This window comes from Papilio polytes, unplaced genomic scaffold (genome assembly GCF_000836215.1).
Source record: "Papilio polytes unplaced genomic scaffold, Ppol_1.0 DF821322.1, whole genome shotgun sequence".
Taxonomy (NCBI): domain Eukaryota; kingdom Metazoa; phylum Arthropoda; class Insecta; order Lepidoptera; family Papilionidae; genus Papilio; species Papilio polytes.
Window position 1 is genome coordinate 112,416 of NW_013527882.1, and position 9,422 is coordinate 121,837.

Below are 9,422 nucleotides of genomic sequence, written 5' to 3' on the forward strand. Positions count from 1 at the left end.
CTGTCTTTTTAATGAATAACTAGCTTTTGCCCGCGACTCCGTCCTCGTGTAGTCCAAAAAACAAAAGTTAGTGTTCTATGTGTTCTTCCAGACTATCCTCTACATCTATGCCAAATTTCATCGAGATCCGTTCAACCGTTTAGGCTACAAACTCTAACAAACATCCATCTAAACTTTCGCATTAATATTGGTAAGATTAAACTCTCAAAAAGATTTAATATGACAAATCAGATATAAAAAAAACATTATACATAAAGCTAGCTCTATTGCCTGTCCCTGTCCTGGCCTGTGCCACCAAATTGTAAATTGTCTGATAAATTGTTATCAGACAATTTAATGGATTGCCATAGTGTACAATATGTGATGCAAATATCGGATTTTGTTACCTTATCTGACAGTGACGTCATTTTTAAGCTATCTGAGCCTCTACCAGTGGTGGGATAGACCCTAAATGTTACAGATTTGTTTATAGTGTAATTTTATTAGCATGGGAATCTTACCTTGCTTAGTAATTCGACATAGCATTATTACATTAAGAATGGGCGCACACCTTTGACTAACTTTTGTGCGATTGTCGATTGTTTCGCAGTCCATTCAACTGTTTAGTTGCACAACAAAAAATCGAAAAAGCGAGACTAAACAGTTGTGCAATAGTTTAGTCAAAAGTGTTGGCGGTCTAAAACTTGGCGAATGATTTCGGAACCGTTCCGAATGCAAATCGAAGACTCGCCAGTGAGAGCTGTCGACACTGATTGGATGACGTGGCTTCACGACTGACTTTAACTCATATAGAGTAGTTACTCTCAAACTGAATTTCAACACATTTAAATTGATCAATTAAAGGCAAATATTTAAAATATGATAAGCAGAGATACGTAAACTATTCACAACTGTTTAGTCGCGTTATGATTCCTATGAGCTTATATGGAAGAGCGATTTTTAGTTGTGCAACTGAACAGTTGAATTGGCTGCGAAACAATCGACAATCGCACAATAGTTGTGCATAGTTTAGTTAAAAGCGTGCGCCCGCTGTTAAGCTGCTGATTCTAAAATTTTTATATAGAGTATGTGACCTTTTTCTTAATTCTTTTTTTAATAATGTAACGTGGCAAGCGGCCGCCTTAATCGGTTAAAACGGCGAAGCGACCGCTGTCCACAGACATCCAAAATTTCAGATGCGTTGCCTACCCTAATTCGACAAAGAACGAGACGCACATACAGAGGATATTTCCCCTTCCTATGCGTCTCCTCCGTCAAATCCACTTTCCCTTCCCATCCTTTCCTTATAAGAAAAGGGTGGTAAGAGAAAGGGACTTTAATTAAGCCTCCGGCACTGCAATCATCGGACGAAACGCGGAATTACTTTCACTTCACGCCTGTCTTCTGTGTGGTCGTGGTATCGCACTAGGCGAGCTATCCCATTCTTGCGGAGATTTTAAAACGGACTCTACCATTGTTATTAATAGTCACTTCTCTTATGATTTAAGTCAATTTCTACAAACAAAATATTATTTTTTTACTTGTAACAGCTCTATATAGATCTGATCATTCTCAAGGCGGTCGTCTTGCTTGATAATTTGATTTGAATTTAATTAAACGGCATCGATATCTGAAGTGAGTGACGTAGGCGATGTAATTTGCTGCTCACCCCACTGCCTCCGGATTCTTGTTACCGAATGATTGGGGTCTGATTGACGTATCTGTTTGTTTACGTTTATCGTTTCTTATTAGTTTTACAGCTGACTAGATTTCGCATGCGACTCCATCCGCGTGACATTAAAAAAACAAAAGCGAGTAGCCTATGTGTTCTTCCAGACTATCCTTTACGTCTATGCCGAATTTCATCGAGATTCGTTCTGCCGTTTAGGCTACAAACTCTAACAAACATCCATCCATCTAAACTTTTACGTTTATAATATAAGTAAGATACTCTAAATCTTACTTCTTACTTCTTACTTCTTACTAATATTATAAATGCGAAAGTTTAGATGGATGGATGGATGATTGTTAGCGTTTGTAGCCTAATGGCTGAACGGAACTCTATGAAATTTGGCACAGGTTTAGAGCATAGTCTGGAAGAACACATAGGCTACTTTTTATCCCGGGAATAGTTACGGTTCCCGTGGGATTTATTAATTTAGTTTTTTAATGTTTACTCGATCATTCTGCAACGGTTCAACATACCTTATTGAAATTTGGCACAGATATAAAACAAAGTCTGGAGTACACATGGGATAAACTTCATCTCCGAGAAATGTCCGGTTCCCGAGGGATACGTAACTTTTTGTAATTTATATAGTTTGTATGTTTTCTAATACCACGCGGACGGAGTCGCGGGTACCAGCTCGTCTGTAATAAATTTTATTGAAATCCGTTCAGCCGTTTTGACTACAAACTTTAACAAACATACATCTAAACGCGTCTATAATATTAGTAAGATAAGTACTTAAATCGCAAGTAAAATTGTTGAGATTGGTTTTAAGAGTCCCATAGTCTATATTTAGTAAGATAAATCTGCACTAAGTGACATTGTCGCTTTTTATAATTGTTCCATCTTATAGGATTTAATTACCGCGGTTCTAATGTTTCCACATGCTATACATGTAATAAATAAACGAATTAACAGTCTACAATTTATTTACCAAAGAAAAATTTCAACTCTTCAAGATTGTTATCGTTTTGCGAAACAGAACTTCACCAAGACGTTTGTAAACTTCTCAAAGCGGTTTGTAAGACGGAGGTTTTTTTTTTAAAAGAAAAGTTTCTCGATGCCTTTGGGCGAAAGTTTTTGGACGTGTACCTCACTAAGTCTGCTTTGGCATTAATTCCTCGGTCGTGTAGATTTTCAATAGACCAAAAACCTGTATAGGTACAAGCTTATAATTCCTTCGGAACTTCGCAAGAAACTTTGTGCACATTTGTGTTGATGGAAATTCAGTGTTTGTTAATAACGTTTCGCTGAAAATTTCTCGACCAGTCTGAGTAAATATTCAATACGAAGCGTGCGTACACCTGAAACTAAACTATCGCACAACTGTCGCGCTTTGATTCCTATAATCTTATATGGAGGTACACTACTCGATTTTTAGTTGTACAACTAAATAGTTGAATTGGCAAACAATCGACAATCGCAAAACTGTTGTGCGATAGTTTAGTCAACTAGTTGCCAGCTCTAATTTGTATCAAGACATTTGCGTTCATTCAGAGATTATTCGTAAGAGAATATTTTCATAAAGATATTTAGTCAATAAAACCTCTTTTTAGTGTACTAGCTGTTGCTCACGTCTTTGCCCGCGTCAATTAAAAATAGTTGTGTCTATGTTACTCACTGATAACGTAGCTTTTTAATGGCGAAAGAATTTTTGAAATCGGCCCAAAAGTTTTTGAGTTATTTCAATATACAAGAAGTCGGTCAAAAATACAAATCTTTCCTCTTATAATATTAGTCTTCTTATAATACTAGTATAGACTAGCTTTTGCTCGCGATTACGCCCGCGTGAAATTATAAAATAATAAATATAGGCTACTATATAAATAAATTACCTTTCTAATGGTGAAAGAATTTTTAAAATCCATAATCTTACTAATATTATAAATGCGAAAGTTTAGATGGATGGATGGATGTTTGTTAGCGTTTGTAGCCTAAACGGCTGAACAGATCTCCATGAAATTTGGCACAGATTTAGAGCATAGTCTGGAAGAACACATAGGCTACTTTTTATCCCGGGATAAGTTACGATTCCCGTGGGATTCATCGATTTAGTTTTTTTAATGTTTCCTCGATCATTCTGCAACGGTTCAACATATCTTATTGAAATTTAGCACAGATGTAAAACAAAGTCAGGAGTATACATAGGATAAGCTTCATCCCCGAGGTGTCTGGTTCCCGAGGCATACGTAGCTTTTTGTTATTTATATAGTTCGTATGTTTTCTAATACCACGTGGACGAAGTCGCGGGCAACAGCTCGTATTAGTATAATATATTTAATACTTTATACTTAACATCATATTAGATTCAAAGTAATTTACTTCGTCACTAAAATGAAAGGCGGTACTTAAGGTTTGCACGCCATGTCTATACGCAGCTATAGACTGTAGCAATAGATGTTGCGGCGCATTAAGGAGTTAGCCGGGGGCAGTGCTTCTTTTTAAATGAAGAGGAAAATTTTAATTTCCTATCGCGTACCGACGGTAGTGATGTTACTTCTTTCTATCGACATATTTGGTTCATCTTATTTTTATTATTTGCATGATATTTATCTTTTTAAATAGGTACTTTTATAACGTAACTAGCTGTTCCCCTGCAACTTCATCCGCATAAGCAAATGTCAAAATACCAATTACCTTACTATGGCAACTTTGCTTTAGGAAACTTATGGTCTCTTTCCCACTTTAGGGTTTTATCCAAAATATTAACCCCCTATGCTTAATTGCGTGAAAATATATAGCCTAAAGCATGACGTAAGTGTAGGGCTTTTTATTACAAAGAGATTTATTCAAAAATATGCTATAATTGCTGACATCTTAGGCAACAAATAAGTGTGTGTTTACGCTTTATTATAATAGTATAAATATTGGAGTAAAGATTTTTCGATAATTCAAATTAACAAGACGAAACTTTTAAATGTTTCTTTTTAAACAACATTCTTTGAAACCATATACATTAACGTTCCAAAAACAATTGTACACTTGAAAAATCAAATATCACTTCTCATAATGAAATATGAGATACATTTATGATGTTCAAACGAACGAGCACAAGTAATCTATTTAATCAATACGTGAATTGATTTGTCGCTAGTATATATCAATGAAAGGTATGACATGATCGGTCAGCTATGCCGGCCGATGCATTTGCACACCACGAAACAATAAATTCCTATCTATTAGTTCGACGCCATCAAGATGACATCAGCGCATGATTGTTCGATAAACTCGTACCATTCAATTATTTCATATTGATGTCAAATTGATTCAGGACCTCGGATCCCGCGGGTCACGTGATATCTTCGTGCTCCGTTTAGATTGCGATTGAACGGCAGAATCTATTTCTGTAGTACGATTGACTAGATGTTAGTTTTGTTTTGTTGTAGACATCGTTAATAATGCTGTTCAAGTATTTAGTACTAGCTGTGGCTCGCGACTTCGCCCGCGTGGATTGAAATAAAATGTAAAAATATAGCCTATGTTACTCAGTGATAACATAGCTTTTTTACGGTGCAAGAATTTTTTTAAATCGGTCCAGCAGTTTCAGAGTATTTTCAATACATACAAAAATTTCAAAATACAAACCATTCCTCTTTATAATATTAGTTAGTACAGAAGTAAAGATTAAATTTACTTGAAATTTAATGTCGGAAAACTTATAAAAATCGATACTTTGACGTATTTCATAGTACAACACTATCCCTAACCTCCGTCGTTAAAAATATTGCTGTTTGAACGCGGAGTTCGCTTAGCGTTTTAATAAATTTGGAAAATTAAAGATTCATATCTGATGCCTTCACTAGTTAATACGCCCGGCTCCCCCTGCCCTGCCGATAAAGATGTTAATGCAGCTACGGGCACAGAGGATTCACATTTTTAGAAACTCCCTTGAAATACTGCACGTTTTTTGACTACTTAGTACAAGTAGTCTGCAACATGAAAAAAATGCCTTGGGTTTCCATATTACATATGAAAGGAATCAAAGTTGTGAAAGCGATGGCATATTAATGTTCTATTTTAATTTGCCAAAAAGATTGCTCTATAACGAGTTAGTGATCAAAATTAGTACCAATAATAGCAGTATAACAGTAATTTTCTATTGGGGTTATCGAGCCCATAGTACCAACTCAATGGGAAAAAACATTGGGACGGTTGGTACACCGATCGGCTCAACGGAATACAACTGGAAAAATCGTTTAGAAAAAATAAAACGCGCCGGAGGCTCAACTTTACTTTTCCTTCCCACCCTTTTTTTATACGCAAAGGATGAGGAGTGAACGTGGATTTGACGGTGCAGGAGACGCATAGGGAGTGGAAATATCCTCTATATGTCCATCTCCACCTTCGTGGACTAAGGGTAGGCAACACAATCCGCAATCAAATTGCTTTTTGGCATGTTCAGTTTGCCGCTTGCTCCTTTGCCACTTATGAATTAAAAAACCAGAATTTTCTTTAATCAGAAGTGTTTACCAGATTAGTAAAGATATTAGTGACGTAAGAGTTTTCTGTTTTTTTGAAATTCAAATTCACATTTACCAGTTGAACTTTAAAATAATACGATATTCTTAAGTGACGATAAAGTTGCTGACGCGGAATTTAGATTTAAATGAAAACTAAGTTGAGATAGATTAATTTAAGACTGACGGTTTTAATTATAATTTCCGTTTTAAACTTTAATACTTGCTTTTGTAAAATAGAGTATTTTTTTAATAATCTTACTTCTTATTTATACTATTATAATAAAGCGTAAACACACACTTCTTTGTTGCTAAGATGTTAGCAATTACAGCATATTTTTTTCATTAACTAGTAGAATATAATTTCAAATATTAAAATAAGGCAAACACTTTTTTCTAATTGAAAATCGAAGTACTCCCACCCGATTTCCACTTCATTATATATTTATTTTTAATTAACAAAAACGCTACCGTACCCTCGTAGCTAATTATATCTTCGCTTATCTACAGGATGATTTATCCGACAGTCGCGTTAATTTTTTTTTCAGGGAGATGTTTTACGACTTTTTTTTTAATTACATCCAAGATAGCCGCCGGGTGACAGTTCGATAATTTATGTATGTTTAATTTGTAAGATAAACTCTGAGGGTGATTTTTAAATGCAGAGAACAGAAAGACTCATCATCGAGATATTTTTTATGAAATCCGCAAAAGCACACTTATTTTGTCTACGTATTTATATTATTTATTCTTCCTAATATTATAAATGCGAAAGTTTAGATGGATGGGTGGATGTTTGTTAGCATTTGTAGCCCAAACGGCTGAACGGATCTCCATGAAATTTGGCACAGGTTTAGAGCATAATCTGGAAGAACACATAGGCTACTTTTTATCCCGGGAATAGTTACGGTTCCCGTGGGATTCGTTAGTTTAGTTTTTTAATGTTCACTCGATCATTCTGCAACGGTTCAACATATCTTATTGAAATTTGGTACAGATATAAAACAAAGTCTGGAGTACACATGAGATAAGCTTCATCACAGAGAAATGTCCGGTTCCCGAAGGATACGTAGGATTTTGTAATTCGTATGTTTTCTAAGACCACGCGGACGAAGTCGCGGGCAACAGCTCGTTATATTATAAAGTAGCTGTTCCCGTAGGGCTTCATTCGCATGAAATTGTAAAAATTTTACTTTATCGTTTACATTTGTCAAATTATCAATAACAAATGTCAAAATGTCATGACATTACAAACCTTGGCAATCTTGCGTCCTTGGTGTTGGCAGCAACTTATGATCCCTTTCCCACATTAGGGTTTTTATCCAAAATATTTACCTTGCTAAGTTTAATGGCGTGAAAATATATAGCCTAAAGCGTGACGTAAGTGTAGGGCTTTTTATTTAAAAAGAATTATTCAAAAATATGCTGTAATTGCTGACATCTTAGGCAACAAAGATGTGTGTTTACACTTTATTATAATAGTATAGATGTATTTCTATATTTAATAATAAGTAATTGATGTTTAAATTAACAGCTCTACGCAATCAAAACTATTAGAGCAATTACCAGGGGAGAAAAACTCGCGGCCCGCGGCCGGCGCGCCGAGGTGGGCGTTAATTTAAAACGACAAAACAAATAACCGTTGGCTTCAGTCGCAGTCAAAATTCGCACTATTCCAATGCGGGAATTAATTAAATACTGGCCGGCAATGGATATAGAGAGGGCGGAAGTGCTATTAATTTGTAAAAATAAATTAATGCCTTCTAGTTGCAGTTGAACTTGTGGCAAATGGTAATTTAAAAATGAATTATAAGTCCATGTTTTTATTAAGGTTAAAAATGTATTACTTGAAATTTGCAATGATATAAAATAATCTAAGTGATTTTTTACGTAGAAATAATATTGTACTTATGAAGAATTGTTAAAGACTTTTAAGGTGATCGTTATTCATGTCGATTAAACTAAACGATACGAAAAAATATGTTGTCCCTTCTAGAGTGCGTGCAAAGCGTGGCCGGTAGACATTGCGGGCCATAAATTGAGCGGCGCTGTCAATTGCAGCCGGCAGCCGATAGTTGCGGTCGCGGGCCGCGCTGCGAGCCGCGTTTTGTTTCCCCTGCCGTTTGTTGTATTTTCAATTTGTTTACGCAAAAAGTGTTAATACGTTTAAACGTTTTGTAATACACCGTGCGGTAATGATTTATGTTAACTGGATAATATTATTTGATTGTATATTAAAAAGAGATTTTGTGGTAGAAATTAATGTTATCATACAAGAAAATATCTATTAGAGGACGATGACATATATTTTATTACTATCGTATTACGAAAAAAAACTGATAACTTTTATAAAATTGATAAAAACTTGTTATCGAATGTTTCTTGATATCTCTCTGATAAAAAAAAAACTTAAAAGTAATAAGATTGTAAATTATGTTACATTTCGCAAGGCCTCGGTGGCGCAGTAGGCAGCGCGTAAGTCTCATAATCTTAAGGTCGTGAGTTCGATCCTCACCCGGGGCATTTCTTTTTGTATTTCACACTTATGAAAATTATTGATTATTTTTTTCCTTCTTACTCATATTTTTTAAAAACAGGTAACATAATTTAACCGTAGTTAACACTTATTTTCAGTGTTTATAATAATTATTGTCATTAAAATATTTGTTAAGAAAACTTGAAGCAAAATAGATTTTAAATAAAAATAACCCCTGTTAAAATATAATAGCAATTGTTTTTAAAAAGATCTTAATTTTTAAATATTTAGAAATCATCGCCAAGGTTTACAAAGAAACGATGTTAACAGCGAAACTTCTGCTCAAGACGGTAATGAAAATAGCAGAGTCGTCCATAAATCTATAAGTTTACGGTTACTTTAAATTAAAAATGTTTTGAATCTCGTCCGATAGCGCGACACCGCGCTCGGAATTAATTCAAAAGGAGATAGCGATAAATATTACAAAAAAAAGTTTGCTAAGAACAATTCCTCGATAAGGAAATACAAATTAATGGTTTAAGTTTACGATACGATTACACAATTATTTTCCATTACAAAAGAAAGAAGACAAAAGCGAATCTATTAATTTTCGAAACTAATTGGTAATTCTAAACAAAACTAACTCCTTAAAAACATTACTAAAACGTCTTCAATTGAAATGCATAACATAAAACAAAATACACTAAAAACAAAACAAAATACACCAAAAACAAAATATTCTCAAAAAAAACAGTACACTAAAAAGTAACGAAATAATTCC

The 9,422-nt window shown here is 34.7% G+C and overlaps 1 non-coding gene across 1 annotated transcript; it reads left to right on the forward strand.

The window, feature by feature from the left end:
• The first annotated feature begins 8,615 nt into the window (after positions 1-8,615).
• On the forward strand, positions 8,616-8,688 carry Trnam-cau. The gene has a single exon. It is a non-coding gene; the product is annotated as a tRNA-Met (tRNA).
• The last annotated feature ends 734 nt before the right edge of the window (positions 8,689-9,422 follow it).